Consider the following 17,768-nt stretch of genomic DNA (forward strand, 5'->3'; position numbering starts at 1 on the left):
TAGAGACATTACTTGGGGATGTTACCAGTATTAATACACATCGATACCAGCTGATTTGATTTTTGAGGAAAACTTCAAGTTAAGGGAGAGGTAGAACATAATTTTAATATAAACCTAAACTCTAAGATGTTCAAGACATATAAGTGTTGAAAATATGCCGTACAGGCTTATGTTTTGACCTTTGAAAAATATAAAAAGTGTATAGAAATAGTGTGTTAAGCGATTAATTCAAATAGTTGGCTAATTGAATGAAAGTATGTATGCGTCCCGAATAAGGATAAAAGAATATGACTTCGATTTGCCATTTTACAGAAATGCTTACAGTCAATATTTTCAAAAGCAAACCATTTGTTATACTGAATTCTGTGTCTTTTTGGTCTCTTGTGGATATTTGTCTTATTGGCAATCATACATCTTCTCCTTATATATATATATACCAGCAGTAAACAATCCGAAATGAACATAAACCTTTGTATATATTTCATTATTTATCTTCTGAGATTTTGTTAATCGAAAGAAGCATAATTTAGGTCAACTGATGATTGGATGTATCATAGCTTCGGAAACATCATTACAGTCCTTGGATGGTGTAAACTTCCCACTAACACCAAACACCATTACACCATACACCTTATACCTTTACACCATACACGTTACATCTTTGCACCATACACCTTACACATTACACCATGCACCATTCCCCATTATATCTACACGATCCGAAATTACTCATAATGCAATTAAATTTCAAATATTAAGATAATTATTTTTGGTTACAATTCGAAAAAATAAAATAAAAAGAACTTGAAATGTCGTACACCATCATTCACACCATTCCCGATCGCACGTTATACAATCACACCATTCCTCAAACACCATACACCATAGCACCATACACCTTACACCATTACACCATATGCCATACACCATTACACATACACGTTTTTTTGGGGAAGTTTACACCATCCAAGGTCTGTAGTGGTGAAGACTTTGTAGCAATAATAAAATCTCGAATTAATCTTTATTAGATATCTTGGTATTCATATGTGTATTAAAGTTCTGTTCAGTAAGACTTATTTTCCATATTCTAGCATCACACTTCTTTCGAAGATTTAAAATAATCTCATGGTCGTTTCTGTTGAAATGTACTATTTCATGTATATCCTAACATAAATGAATTATAAAAATTTACCAGTAATCTTTACAAAGTAATACGACATACATCAAAATGACAAAAAATTGATTGGTTAGAGATTTTTGTCGTCATCTTTTTCTATTCATGGCGAGATAATACTATTTTATCATTTCTTTTGCATCGTCTTCCGGGACCATTTCCGTTATTTGCAGCATCCACATTGATCAATCAAACATTTTATCTCGTATTATTACATTGTAACATGCATGTTAACCACAATTTTGCATCTTAAGCTGGCACGACGGTAACAAAATGATTTAGAGTTCAATTAATTGTTTTACTATGGATATTTTATGTTTATAAAACATCGGTGATATTTTATTCGACAGAAATAGACAACCATAAATTTAAATGAGTTTTAGAATTTATCTTCATATTCATGGGCAAATTTTAGTTTTACAGTGCTTATCCAGTGACCTTTGGGGTATCAGATTAGCAAAGACTAAAACAGTTTACCAAATTGCAGTTAGATTTCTACCCTAACTATTAACTGATCAACTAGTAAAATATTTTAGCAGATTGCTCAAGTGAAAATTTGTTAGTAAGAAGTGTGTGCTGTAAAATAAAAAGTAATACTTACCATCCAGAGCCATTTAGTTGATACCTTTGTCAATCATTTCTAACAAAAATAATATCTTACTATAGTATGAGTCACTGAATAAAAAGGTCTAATTTTGACATGGAAACTTCTATCATAAATAAATATTATAAATGAATAGTTCAAAACATTGTTTTGTAGGTGTATGTTTTATAGCTTTGTCTTCTTAGAGAAAGTTATTGTGCAATTGTGATTCGAATAATATTTTCTAACAAATTACTGATCTGCTGGCAATAAAGGGAAATAATTTACATTACTGATAATCAGCAAAATTTTGTTCTGTCTGACAAATATCAAATTTCCCCCATTTAATTTGTTTGTAACATTATTTCTGTGATTATTCAACTTTTATCCTCTGTTCTGAAAAGAACCATGAAACTTATTTAATGATGAAAGACGATTTTAAATTTTGAAAAAAAGCTGTTAAAGCCCTATTATTGAACACATTCAAAGTTCTATAAATCATTCAAATTCCCCTTTAAATTAAGAAGATATCACCAGCCCAGTAATCAGCAATTTCATTTTGACATGCATTTTTATTGATAGGGTAAAATTATAGATTAACAGTTGTTTTGCAAAATGTTGAATTGTTCAAAGTATAAAGGATTCTCTTCCAAGGAGCACAAGATAACTTATAAGCAGTATTTTGAAAAACCTTTCTAATCTGTGTCCTACATGCCCTTCAACTTCATACTAATTTTGCATTTCAATTTTTTTTATTCAAGTCGTGTTGATGATTTTTTTTAAGGCAAAACCATAAGCCTGGTATCATTGATTAAATTTTTAGTGTACATTTGAACTCAATATAAATTATTTCCCTTTAATGCCAGCAGATCAGTAATTTGTATAGAAAATGTTATTCGAATCACAATTGCACAAGAACTTCATCTTAGAAGACAAAGCTATATAATATACACCTACAAAACAATGTTTTGAACTATTCATTTATAATATTTATTTATGATAGAAGTTTCCATGTCAAAATTAGACCTTTTTATTCAGTGACTCATACTATAGTAAGATATTATTTTTGTTAGAAATGATTGACAAAGGTATCAACTAAATGGTTCTGGATGGTAAGTATTACTTTTTATTTTACAGCACTCACATCTTACTAACAACATTTCACTTGAGCAATCTGCTAAAATAATTTACCAGTTGATCAGTTAGTTGGAGTAGAAATCTAACTGCAATTTGGTAAACTGTTTTAGTCTTTGCTAATGTGATACCCCAAAGGTCACTGGATAAGCACTGTAATTCAAATCAACATGACACACTTCCTCTTAATCTTTGCTGCAACATAACATTTGTATAATTAAGGATCGAATCAAAGCGATGATGTTATAAAATATTTTTTACACCAAGAATTGAACAGTAGTATGTAATTTACATACCTGGAAATGAAAGGAAAGTAAAAAAAAAGAAGAAATACAAACAATCGGGAATTATGAATGAACAGTGATCGTTTGGTCAATTCATTTCCGTAATCGTGTCATGTCTCATTGATGGAGACCGTGTGGTGTCCAATACTAAATTGTGGTTCGAAAAATTGTTGTCTTTTTGTCAATCATACATCCTCCTCTTATTTTACAATCACAGATAACAAGATCTTTGGAAAAAATAACCAAACTTAAATTCAAGTTAGAAACAGTGTAAAAAAAGTAAAAATGATCAAATTGATCCGTTGCAAATAAGGCCATTGAATAACAATTAAGTCAATGGCTTCAATAAGACGATGAGTTATATTCCTGACTGAAACAGACCAGCACTTTCTGTTACAGACTTAGGAAGGATGATCCTTGTCACAACAGCAATTGTCATTGATATAAACTTTTATCTTGTCCGTAATTCATATCATATCAGACATTACTATTGGAATAAAATATAACGACAGACAAAATGGAATGAAATTTGTAGAACACAATTAAGTTTTTCCCATTGTCCTTTCTCTAAGGGAAAGGCCTAAATTAAGTCGTTAATTTTACCGTTTTTTTTCACAGACGTTCTTTTTTGATGGTACAATAAATCTTTTAGTTTTGTCAGTAGTATTTACTACTCTTTTTGAAATTAAGCTTGTACGTCGGTAACTTTGTTTTCCATTTTTGTCATTTTAATAAATAGATAAAATGACAAAAATGGAAAATTATGCTTTTATTAGTATATGGAATGTAACACTGTAAGTTGAAAATAAGTTGGTTCTACTAGTAGAAACAATAATAAAGTATCTTAGAATTTTGTTCTACAAAATAATGTAATGAAAATGAAATTTAAGACCAATATTTATATAAGTTGAGGATCTTTGATGGGTTATAATTGTAACTAAATTATTAAACGGATTATAAATCAAATTGAAATTTATTTATTTTTACAAATTCTTGGTTTCAAAATATCAAAAGTCATGTGTAAGATACCAAATGTTCCCCATTAATTGCAATACTTTTATTAGAGTTTCTCTATAGTAATACTGTTTTTACGTAATGTACAATTTAGAAAATTTAGAAAATAAAAGTGCATGTGTATCATTAAGGTTATGATCATATTCAAAAACATATATGTGGATTTTTGAAATTACTTTTTAAACATTTGACGGAGGTCTGTTAATGTATTGGCCAATTTCAATGAAATTATTGTAGTTATTTGAATAAAATAAGACAACACTGGGTGTGGTAGACCTGATTATTATCAATTGAAATAAAAACATTCTTTTAAAATTGTTTTTTGTTTTAAAGTCATGTTTTAAAAGCAGGTAGATGGTCTACTTTGCAGTTTATTTTTTTTTGTCGTAAAAGATGAAACTGTTTTATGCTAAAAAATGTACCTCAGAGGAAATGATTTGTTTTAAACATTTGTACTACGAAATAAACAAAAGTATTGATAACAGAGGGACGAAAGATACCAAAGGGACAGTAGTCAAACTCATAAATCTAAAACAAACTGACAACGCCATGGCGAAAAATGAAAAAGACAAACAAACAACAGCACACATGACACAACATAGAAAACTAAAGAATAAACAACACGAACCCCACCAAAAAACTAGGGGTGATCTCAGGTGCTCCGGAAGGGTAAGCAGATCCTGCTCCCGTCGTGTTGCTTATGTGATAACAAATCCGGTAAATAGTCTAATTCGGTAGGTCACATTCATGAAAGGGAAGGGGATTGTAGTTACGACGTAATGAACATATCCTATATCATTTGTGAAACGGTTATTCCATAACGGTCAACCAACTCGTGATGGCGTCCGTAAAATTTACGAAGGGATGATTTCAACTTCACCATTTGGAACTTTTGGTTTAATAGCTTCCTTGTGAGCAGCAACCCTCTATCAAGAAAATCATGATAGGAATTGCAAGCACGGGAATATCGTATCAATTGGGAGATATATACCCCGTATGCAGGTGCTGCTGGAATGTTGCTACTTAGAAATGAAAAGTTCACAATTGGAAAGCTGAAATCATATCTTTTGTCGTAAAGTTTTGTTTTCAACCGACCTTCATTGTCAATTTCTAGATGTAAGTCAACACGACGGGTGCCGCATGTGGAGCAGGATCTGCTTACCCTTCCGGAGCATCTGAGATCACCCCTAGTTTTTTTGTGGGGTTCGTGTTGTTTATTCTTTAGTTTTCTATGTTGTGTCGCGTGTGCTGAATTTTGTTTGTCTTTTTCATTTTTCGCCATGGCGTTGTCAGTTTGTTTTAGATTTATGAGTTTGACTGTCCCTTTGGTATCTTTCGTCCCTCTTTCAAGATATGAGGCCGACTTAACTGTATCTGTAGTATCCTTTATCTCTAGCTCGGTGGGATAGATGCGTTTCACATAGTCACCAAATTTAGAATTATTTAGTGAAAGAACATCATCTATATAGCGAAAAGTAGAGTTAAAGGATATTGCTTACTTCTTATATGTCTCTTAGTTTGGAATGTGGAATACTAGTGTAAAGAGTAGAAAAGTCAAATGTTTTAATACTGTTACAAGATGACAGAGAGTTAGATTGTATGTCCTCTAAAAGATCTTTGGAATTTTTAAGTATACACATCTGATCCACGCCCCCTCTAGAATAGGCAGTTTCACAATAACTTTGAAGCCCGTCTTTGATTGCTGATAAAATAGATGTTAATAATTTAGAAAGAGGTTTCGTGGAGCACTTGGAAGACCCAGCAATATACCGTTGTTTGTAAGGACACTTATGTAGTTTAGGTATCCAATACAGTGTTGGAAGATCCAGTTCTTCATCTTTGGTTGAAAATCCAAAGGAACACAGAACAGACCTATGATTATCCAGGGTTTCCTCTTTGGTAAGTGTCGTGAGGGTATATGTTGAGTTTCCAAGTGAATTGTCAATACCTAATTCGTAATCAAGCAGTTAATGTAATGAGTTTTACACACAAAAACGATGTTGTTTGGGGCATTATCTGCAGGGACAACAACATATTTGTCATGGAAGTAGGATAGGTGTTTTGCAACATTTGGGTCTTTGAAGATTGACGTAGCATGTGCATTGATAGACCCATTCAGTTTCTTAATTCTGATTTGTATCAACGACCTCACTGCCTTAATCCATTCGGAAAGTTTGTCTACGTCTTCCTTCTCGCGCTTAGCCCATTGTCTGTCATAATCCTCAACTGAATCCATCAAAATTTCAAAGTGTATTTCCAATTGATGGATTTAGGCTCACGATATTTCGGACCTTTCCATAACACATTTCGTAGAGAAGTGTTATTAACAATGTTGAGGTCACCGGTAATAACGTGGCCAGCAGGATTATATGTGAATTGGGAACTAGCACAAGTGTAATCAGGAGGTTTAGACTTGAAGTCGTCAATATCGATGTCCTACAAAACGTGTTTGTAATTGAAAATTTTAGTTGCAATAGGTTTGGTATAGGTATAAGAAATGATTGGTACAGACTGGTCTTTGAAATAAGGAGCTATTTTCGATTGAACTAATTTATGATGAAGGATATTGCCTAAGTTGGCCATCGAGACCTTTGTTGGCGAAGGAAAGATTAAGGATAACTTTCATGTACTAATCGCTTGTATACGTATCAATGCTCAACATTCAATAACGTTGTTTATTTCATATATAGTTATATACAATAAATGAATAACTTTGTACATTGGTTTTATTTAGCCAGCTGAAATCCCGTGATAAAGTCATAAAAAAAGTATGTTCAATGGTTTTAAGTATAGATGTTATTCCATTAAGCGTATAAAAAAAGTATGAATTGATTCTTTCAATGGACTATTCAACAGTATTCTGTAAGAATTTAGTCAAGACAAACAGTAACACATTCTTTAAACCATTTTCAGTTATTCATCTATCACATTAACAGATAATAAAAGGAAGACTATAATCATATTATATAATCATATTATGACAACGTACTTCAAGATTTTATGAAGTAATCAGTCTCGCATTCAAAGCAATAATTCTTATTAGGTATCCTTTCTTCAACAGCGATATTGCTTTCAAAAATATAAAGTGCATTCTTGAAGCCATTTTTACCAAATGACTTTGTTAACACACTGGAAGGTGCATACGAAAGAAGGAGTTAAGCAGATTAGCGTAAAGAATACATATATATAGGACTCTAAAGTGCGATGGGGACGCTAAAGTACGATGGTCACGCTAAAGTGCGATGGTCTACGCTAAAGTCCGATGCCTCCATACGCTAAAGTGCGATGGTCCTCCAAAGTATAGACGTACAAAACGTAGTTGGATTATGATGTTAACAGTCGTTTATACAAACCAAAAATGAACATACCGGAATATGAAATAAATAATGGAAGCGACCAGATGCAAATTTATGCTTACGTTTACATTAAAATATTGATTTTATTGAAGAGTATAAACATCGTTAAAATAAAGGTTCACGTTTTCAAGCGTAAATCAGTAATTGTCCATTAAAACATCAGTGTGTACATTTTGGTTAAATATAACATGTATTAATACTCCCTACGAAAAAGGGGAAAAATAATTTTATTTATTCCGTCCAGTGGCAAATAGTTCATGCATGTTCACGACGAGGGGCGTATTGGATGTAGCTTGTCGTTTACACAGACTATTAATGTAAACACATCCCCTTGCCAGTTGCAAATACAAAATTAGTCTTCTTAATTTAGAAACAGTCACATAAGACTAACGGTAAAGTAAAAGCCTATTGCATCATATGTTATATCATAGCAGACTAGATTTTGCAAAAAGACTTGTTTTAACACTAGTTCCCTTGAACCTTTCTCTTTTGTTCCATAGTACTTTAGCAAACAAACAACCATTGTACTTTAGCGTGAGACACCATCGTACTTTAGCGTAGACCATCGCACTTTAGCGTTACCATCGCACTTAAGAGTACCATCGCACGTTGGAGTCCTACAGATATATATGATTTATAAAATGGTGACCATCAATGATAGGCACACATGGACTACGTATTGATAAGACAAAGTATGACAACATTACAGAATGGACGAGAGAGAGGGCAATTGTGTGTTCTTCCCTCGGCAGGAGACGAACCCTTTCATCTGCGACATGATGGAAAAATCGCTTACACTGTATCCAACGCACGTGACCAATCGAACAACTAGGCTACTTGAAAATATAGTTTTTATTTAGATGAGAAAGAGGGGCGACAGATACCAGAGGGACAGTCAAACTCATAGATCGAAAATAAACTGACAACGCCATGGCTAAAAAAATAAAAAGACAAACAGACAAGTAATGGTATACAAGACACAACATAGACAACTAAAGACTATGCAACACGGACCCCATCAAAAACACAGAACATGGTGAATAAAAGCATGTAGGTGATTTATTTTGTAGTTCAGCTTTTTTTTTGCCGAAAAAGATGATAGTTTTACTTACCATGTCGTCATATTAAGGGCATACGATACAGTATAGATCCCTCGTTGATTGTTTCTTAAAATTTCAATAGAAGGTCAATTTCAATGTGTACTTTTCAAATATGCAAAGAAAAAAGTACCTTCATGACTTACTTTTTGAGATAATTGGGTTCGAAATTTGCATATTTGGAAGAATATCCCCGAAATTTCATAAATTATGACTTTTAAAGAAAGTAACAATACTTTTGAACGAAAAGTCATAACTTAACCGGTTTTTTTTGTAAAATATTGCCTTGATCCATGGCATCAACATGCTGAAACAAGTTTAAGGTTAAATCAAATCATCATGTTCCGGATTTAGATTGCTATATCCGAAATAAAGAAATTGACCATATTTTTGCGTCTTTTCGGAAGTGCAGAAAAAATTTGATCGTTGATTTTTTCCTGAAATTTTGGCGGAGTGTTCTTGAAACAGTACTTGATTGATTGCAAAAGAAATAAAATGGGGTCCATGTGCTTGTTTTTTCAATAAAAGTCATATACCTTGATTTTTTACGACGTCTGTCAGTATGGCGCTAAATTACGTTAAATTAAGTTTTAATCGGAACAACGTCGTGTAATCATTCCCGCCGTACACGAGTTCGCTGTCAAGTATATGCAGGTGTTTTTCAAAGCGTTGATACTTTGATAAAATTTATAAGATGGTTAATCATAAAATGGAAAAACATTTGTGCTTAACATTTACGAAACGAAATTTGGACAGGAACCTTTTCATAATAAAAAAAAACACTAAAAAAGGATTCTAGCAGATTGCTTTGTCAGATGTACGGCAAAAAAAAAAATCCGATAGAAGTATAAAGGTGCATCCCCGTCCGACATTAGTTCTAAATTGCTTCATGTACTGTAAGAGAATAGACAACATTATTGACATGACAAAATGTGAACCAACCATAAATTAAGTGAGGCGATACCATAAATTGACAACAGTATAACCTTCAACAATGACAAAACCGATACCGTATCGTCAACTTTAAAAGGTCCCGACGTACTTTGATTTTTTTTTTACATTCAAAAGATAATCATCTTTCAAATTTAAGTTATAAGCAGTACTTCTTGTTTGATAATAAGAGATGTTTTGTGCAGTTTAACTCATGCCATTATTGCCTCAATCGACCGAAAATGAAGTTGTAATATAACATTTCATAGGAAGTACAGCAGCCGGTATAAGAGAATAATATTGAACGATGTTTTTATCAATAGATAAGTTGCATAACCTTTTTTTACGGCGTATACGTATGAATATTGGCGTTCTTGTTTGTCTAGAAGTAGAGCTATATTGAAAACACTTTGTTCGTCTGTGCGATCGTCTAACTATACGACGAGTTTTAACGAGTGTACACTTTCTGATCTGTCTGTCTGCAATTAGTGTACATTTGCCAATACTTCAATTTTTATCTCTCAATACATTGAAGTACAATAGGGACATGCTTATACAAATAAGAAGACGCGGTATGATTACCAATGAGGCAAATCTCAATCAGATACCAAACGGCTAAAAGACTATAGAACATCGGACGGCCTTCAACAATGAGTAAAACCCATACCGCATATTAAGCTATGAAAGGCCCCTACATGACAAATGCAAAACAACTGAAACGGGAAACTTACGACCTGATTTAAGTACAAAACAATGAACAAAATACAAATATGTTGAACAATACCAAAAGACACCATTTAATTACAAGCCCTTATAACAGCATGTGAACGGGCGTTTTCTTGTTTTGGTCTATTACATCCAGTTTCATATACAAAAAGAATACAACCAATTATAAAACAAACTAACGTGTGTAATTCTGCATCTGTTGGTAATATTTTGCTTAAATTCAAACCAAAAACGACACCAATATATTTTTTTGAAATCTTTTTAACGGACTTTTATTGACAGTTTTCTACATCACATACAATATTATATGTTTTTAAAATATCAATTAAAATCGGCAATTTTTTTTTTATGTACCAATTTCAAGTCCAGAACAGGATGAGACACTCTCTTTATTTATTATTTTATTTACGAATAGGGGTGTTATACGACCTTGTCCACCAACGAGGGTCTCGCACATGAAGTCGGTTTTGTTATTTCATTGATAGTCTGTTAAATTTGGACTTACAATGACAATTCTCCGTAAAATTTGGAGGCTGCCAAATGCTAAACAAGAAAAGAAAAAAAAAGACACAAACTTAACTATTTTGATTCTGATGTTTTTCAATTCAAGATAGTATTATTTACTTCGAATTCATTATCAATACATGAAAATAACTGTTCTCGTCATGAAAAATATTGCACAGCTGTACAACACGCCGTAGTAATGACTTTTGTGTATGGATTTCAACACCAGACCCTATTCGGCCACCCTACGCGCCATAGATTTTGTTAAATTTTTCTCATTAATCACGGGTTCATACGTTTTTTCATTTCTTTAAGTTTCATTAAAATAATATTTGGATGTCATAAATGTGCAATTAAATATTTGCCGCTGGACGTTAAGAAGCTACCAATACTCATAATTAGCTAGTGCAGGTCGTTTTGTTCCGAATTGTGTTATTGGTAAAAATGTTTTTCAGCATGTTACAGTTTAAGCAACGAATAGTAAGATAGACCACAATTCCTTGCAATTTTTCTTTCTCTATGTTGAGCAGATTCCGCTGGGCCGTGCAGTTTTGGCAGTTATTCAGTGTCAGACTAAAAAGCTCTTCTTCTTCCGTCTTTCCATGTTATACTGTCAGTACTCTCTTCTGTGTCTATCACCATTTCTTCAATTTCTTTATGTAAAATTGTATTTGATTTATTTTTGTACATCTCAAGTATTTCCTTTAATCTCACTGCTTTTCGGCGTCTTTTAGAAACGGCATGGCCACTTTTTTAGCAGGTACTTTTTTGAAATTCGCGCAAACGAAATTAATGACGTCAGTGAATATTCCGCGAAACATGACTTCTTTTAAAGCGACGTCGCGAAATGTTAACATTCTTATTAGAAACATCGCGAAATTACAACGTTCTGGTTACCAACGTCGCGAAAACAACACGAACAGTTTTGAAAACGTTATTATCTGCCCCTGATACTGTATCGTATTCCCTTAAATTTCAACGTATACGTCAAAATAAATTTGTCTTTTAGCCATGGCGTTGTCAGTTTATGTATATGAGTTTGGCTGTCTATTTGGTATCTTTATCCCCTCCTTTACGCCTAAACAACAGTAAATTTACAGATCTAAAAGTGTCATACGTCTTTCTCTTTTCTCGTTTCTCGTTTTTATTTAGATTATACCGTTGGTTTTCCCGTTTGAATGGTTTTACACTAGAAATTTTTGGAGCCCTTTATAGCTTGCAGTTCGGTGTAAGCTAAAGCACAGTACCTTGACCTATAATGGTTAACATTTATAAATTGTTACTTGGATGGAGAGTTGTCTCATTGGCACTCATACCACATCTTCCTATATCTAATTATGGTAGATTTCTGACAAAGGTTTTTATAAATTATGGTGTTAGCCTTGTATACTAATAGATTACCCGATGCAGAATGTTTGTCGTACAGTTATTATATAATACATATATAATTATTTGACGTAAAGGGTAAACTACTTTACGCCTTGTCTAGCTTGATTTGTCCTGTAAACACAATATACTCATCTATTTTAGACACTTTTCAATTCCCGCAACGTTTTCTTGTTAAATCTATAAAAGCAAAATAATATATTTTTTTTAATTTTTTGAATTTTTTATCAATCTATAACCAAACATATAAAATGTGAGTTTGATATATACTTCCGATCTGTCATAATTCAAACCATATAACAATTTTATTGTTTTATTTTTGTCGACTACTATATGATTCTTAATTCTTTTTGGTAATGATATATATTATCAGCTTAAATTTTTCTCAGTTAATGACAAAATGTCTTCATGACTTATATGAACTGAAGAGCTCAGACTAATTTGTATCTATAATACTAAAATTACGAGGTCCAATTTGTCAGCCGTCATCGGGTAAAAACGACAAATTAAAGAATTCAACTCTATATATAACTAATATAGGACAATGGTGTAGATTAAACATTACACCACTCCAGACCCTTTTGTTTTCCACATAATTAATATTGCCAATAATTAACAAATTCCGGGTCGAATCTGATACCGATACCAATAGTATATTCACCTGTTAGCTGTACGTTCCGCATTTGACAGGCGCACCACCAAACGGTGTAGTTAGGATTTTGCTATATACACGGGTCATAATCAAAGGGCTGACACTACTAAATTCAATCATTGTCAAATTGTTCCCTATTGTAGTTTTATTCAGCAATCAGCAAGACTTTCTAAGATAACTAATATAGGACAATGCTGTTGATTAAAAAATACTCCATTCCTGGATAGCCAGGACCTTTTGTTTTCCAAATAATTAATATTACCAATAATTGATAAGTTCCAGGTCGACGGGTTCAAACAGAAAGATTTGAAAGCAGAGAAAACTTTGTATCTTATAATCGACATGACTTTATCAGATGACAATACTAATTACTAAAATAAGGCTTAGGCATAGTTATATACTTTAATTCAGTCACGGACCCGCGATATCACGGGTGTGTACTTGTATTTTATAAATATGTCGTTTGTCTTAGGCCGACAGCTACGTACCTGGTTAAATCGATCGTTTGTCTTAATTGTCTTTATTCCAAAGTCCGTTCGTCGTCTTGGTATTTAAGCATTCATAGAATGTTCGCCAAGTGACTCCAAAGATACCAACGTTAAAAAGACTTTAAAAACAATGAAAAGACTGAGGGTTTGTTTATCATCTTACAAGTCTACATTATTTTTTATGTATTCGGATCAAAACACATGCACTTGTATTTGTTAACTTTTAGCATTTCAACATGTTCTAAACATTATCATAAAATTGAGAATGGAAATGGGGAATGTGTCAAAGAGACAACAACCCGACCATAGAATAGACAGCAGAAGAAGGTCTCCAATAGGTCTTCAATGCAGCACCCAGAGGCGTCCTTCAGCTGGCCCCTAAACAAATATATATGTGTATCTCTTTTTTGTTTAGTTTGTATGAAGGATAAATTACCTGGCAATAGATTTTCTTTTGTGTACCGTAGTCAGACGAAAGGAAACATTTGCATTATAAATTTTTATAATGCGTCAAAATATTTACTTGAGAATTATTTGAAAAAGCTTATAATTTTATTTTTTATATAAATTTGATGTAATTTGACGATTGTTAAGTCTAACCAAATCGTTGCAAACAATCATATTTTTACTTTTTTGAGTGAAAAGTAAAATAATAAAAAATACTAGCTCAGAGGAAACTTCAATCGGAAAATCCCTAATCACATGACACAATCAAATGATAAAACATATCAAACAAATGTGTTTCTCATGTTATTACAAAGCATGTAAATAGTCTAATTCAGTAGGTCACATTCGTGAAAAAGGGAACGGAATCGTAGTTACGACATAAGAAACATGGCGTTCGTAAAATGAATGTAGTGATGATTTCAGCTTCCAAAAATGGAACTCCCGGTCTTAAAATGGAAAAGATCACGATTGAGAAAAATCATCCATATCTTCAAATCAGAACAGAGCTTCTAAGCTGGCAATGGCACTGTGGATATACAGTCTTTCATCAGACGCATCAACCTTGCACCGGATATGACAAATAAAACCTTTTTAATTATGATTGAGTCCAAAAATATTATTAAAATATTATTTCAAACTTGTAAAATTATCATAAGATTATATCATGACAATTAAATCGTGCGTCATATGGATGGTAGAAACACGGGATGCAGAAGAAACAAGTGAAACTGCGAGCTACTGCTCACTGATGATACCCCCGCCGCAAGTGGATAATATTAATAGTGTAAAAATATGCAAGTGTTCTGTAAACAGGAAGTTGTCGAGTGATGAATCTGAAAACGCATCACACGGTATAGCTGACTTATATAAATCCTGAAACCAAATTTCAGAAAGGGTGGATGTGTAGTTCCTGAGAAAAATGTGACGAAAATTTTCAACTTGGCTATCATGTGTAAAATCATACAAGTGTTCGGTAAACAGGAAGTTGTCAAGTGATCAATCTGAAAACGCATCACACGGTATAGCTGACTTAGATAAACCCTGAAACCAAATTTCAGAAATCCTTGTATTGTAGTTCCTGAGAAAAATGTGACGAAAATTTTCAACTTGGCTGTCATGTGTAAAATCATACAAGTGTTCGGTAAACAGGAAGTTGTCAAGTGATGAATCTGAAAACGCATCACACGGTATGGCTGACATATATAAATGTTGATACCAAATTACAAAAAGGGTGGATGTGTAGTTCCTGAGAAAAATGTGACGAAAGTTTCATGGGACGGACTGACTGACGGACGGACTGACGGACTGACGGACGGACGGACAGACAGAGGTAAAACAGTATACCCCCCCCCTTTTTTAAAGCGGGGGTATAATAAAAGCGTATAAGGAATAAATAATCCAGATATTAAAATACATTTTGTTCGTCATCAATAAAACAAATAATTTAAAATAGCACCTATGCGTGTTGAAAAATTGAACAGTATATTTTAGCAATATTCCATAAAGTATTTGAACAGCTTTGCTATAACACAATCGAGGATTGTGTTAAACAATGGTTTTATCTCGCACTTACATATTCAAGCAAAAGTAATAAATCTGCATGATTTATTACAGAATTTCCCAAATAAATACAATTCATCTTTAGGCAAAATCAGAAGATTTATATTAATCTGATCTTTGGTTATATTCAAGAATGCATGATATTGCCACTTAACCAAAATGCATTCAAAGTTGGACAGTATTGGTTAAAAAGAGAGGCGGTGAAGATATTAAAATTAGATAGTTGATGCCTTTTTCGTGTTTCCTTTTTACATATGATGTAGCTCTGTATTTATACATCTCGTCATTCTGTTATTGTTTTATGATCATTTTTGTATTTTTAAATATCAATTTTGCTAAAATGCTTTGTATCTTTGTCTTTATGTTTTTCTTTGGTACATATGACGTGGCTTTGTATTTATACATCCTGTCATTGTGTAATTGTGCCAATGTTAGTTTACATCCTTATTTGTTTTATAGTTATAAAGATAATAACACAATGTTGACTGATGAACTCCTATTTTTGACATTTTTACCTATTATGTCTGTTTGTTTTGTTCACACATCGTTGTCAATATGGAATTTTATCCGATTGTCATACAAGTGAGAGGTTTAGCTCTAAAACCAGCTTTAATCCCCCTTTTCTACTTAGGAAAATGCCTGTACCAAGTCAGGAATGTGACAGTTGTTCGTTTGTTTGATGTGTTTGAGCCTTTGATTTTGCAACTCGATTAGGGACTTTACGTTTTAAATTTTCCTCGGAGTTCTGTATTTTTGTTATTGTTTTTTTTCCAAACTGAATTCAAATCAATAAACAAGAAAGGAAAAAAAAAAGACAAACAAAGCATTCATTACATGGAAAAATTGAAGTTTACTGAGCATTACAAACACTAACGGAAAAAACAAAATTTTTAGTATTGTTTTTAATTTTATTTTTTTTTTCTCCCAATTGTTTAGGCCGTACGATGACAAAAAAAAAACTACTTTCATCATCGCCGTTTCAACTGGTGGTTAGCTGTGTCTCGAATTTCCATTATAGTGTCCCATTTTTCGATCAGTGTGAAAAAATGATTCTCATCTTTAGAGTAGACTTGTTTTCTGAAAATGATTGGTTAAAATCAAATAACGACGTCAAATTTTCTTATTTTTTTCTGATGTTTCTATTGTGACGTCATAAAAAAGGTGACCATGCCTAATGACGAAATATATAAATTACACAATTTTCTGTAAATCTTTGTAAAAGAAGAATAGTTTTTGCTTAGATATCGTCTAATAGTTATTAGAGAAACAGATATCACCACTGAATATCGTGCTTAACGATATATGACTAGTCTCAACAGATAATTATTTGATATAAAAAAAAGCTCGTCAAGGTTCGCGTTTTTATTTTTAATTCTTCCAGTCTCGAGAAGAGAAAGATCGTTAGACACTTGAAGAAGTGGTGGAATCTATATCTTATTGGCGATCAAACCACCTTACGTTTTAATTATAAATTGTAGACAAATTGAATAAAATGGCTATATCGTATTCAACCAAATGTCAGGAAAACATCAACCGTATGGTCATGCCTTTAATTAAACATTTATCCAAATAGTGCCCTTCAAAAATGTTCGAGGTCAAAAATAAAAAATATGAAAACAACATTAAAAGTATTTCCCGAACATTATATCGTGCTTCGATTTGGGCTGTAGCAACACGCTTTCGCTTTCGTGTGGGAGAAACAAAAGCGTTCAAGTAAAAAAGGTAGTTCCAGATATTTTATGATATAACAAGTGTGGACACAGATGAGTGTGGATAGAATGTTTGGATGTTTGACAGTGTTTTATGATAAATGTAGTTCTATGATTTTCCTATATGTGTTGTTAACTGTGTTGCACGATGACAACCAACCGGAGCATTAGGAGTATTGTTTATTTTATATTTAGTTTAGTTTTTATGTTCAAGACAGGCATGGAAGAGACACTAATTGCATTAGTTACCAAATGATTATGATAGAATATGTTCCACATCTTTGATTTTGAATACATTTTATAGTTAGGAGAGCAACACATAATAGGTTCACTTTTTCGTGATTTTTTTAAATTGGGAGATGCCATCAGAGATATGATATCTGAGAACATGATATAAGGAGCCTGTAATTCAGTGGTTGTCGTTTGTTTATGTGTTACATATTCGTTTTTTCTTTATTTTTTGTACACAAATAAGCCTGTTATTTTTCTACTTTGAATTGTTTCACATTGTCATTTCGAGACCTTTTATAGCCGACTATGCTGCATTAGCTTTGCTCATTGTTGAAGGTTGTGCGGCGACCTGTAATTGTTAATTTCTATGTCATTTTGGTCTGTTGTGGAGAATTGTCTCATTGGCAATCATATCACATCTTTTTTAATATGTATTTGCTAACTATTTGTATGGTTCTATTTATATATACTGAGTGCCAATGAAAACGCAACA

This window comes from Mytilus galloprovincialis, chromosome 4 (genome assembly GCF_965363235.1).
Source record: "Mytilus galloprovincialis chromosome 4, xbMytGall1.hap1.1, whole genome shotgun sequence".
In the NCBI taxonomy this organism is placed as follows: Eukaryota; Metazoa; Mollusca; class Bivalvia; order Mytilida; family Mytilidae; genus Mytilus; species Mytilus galloprovincialis.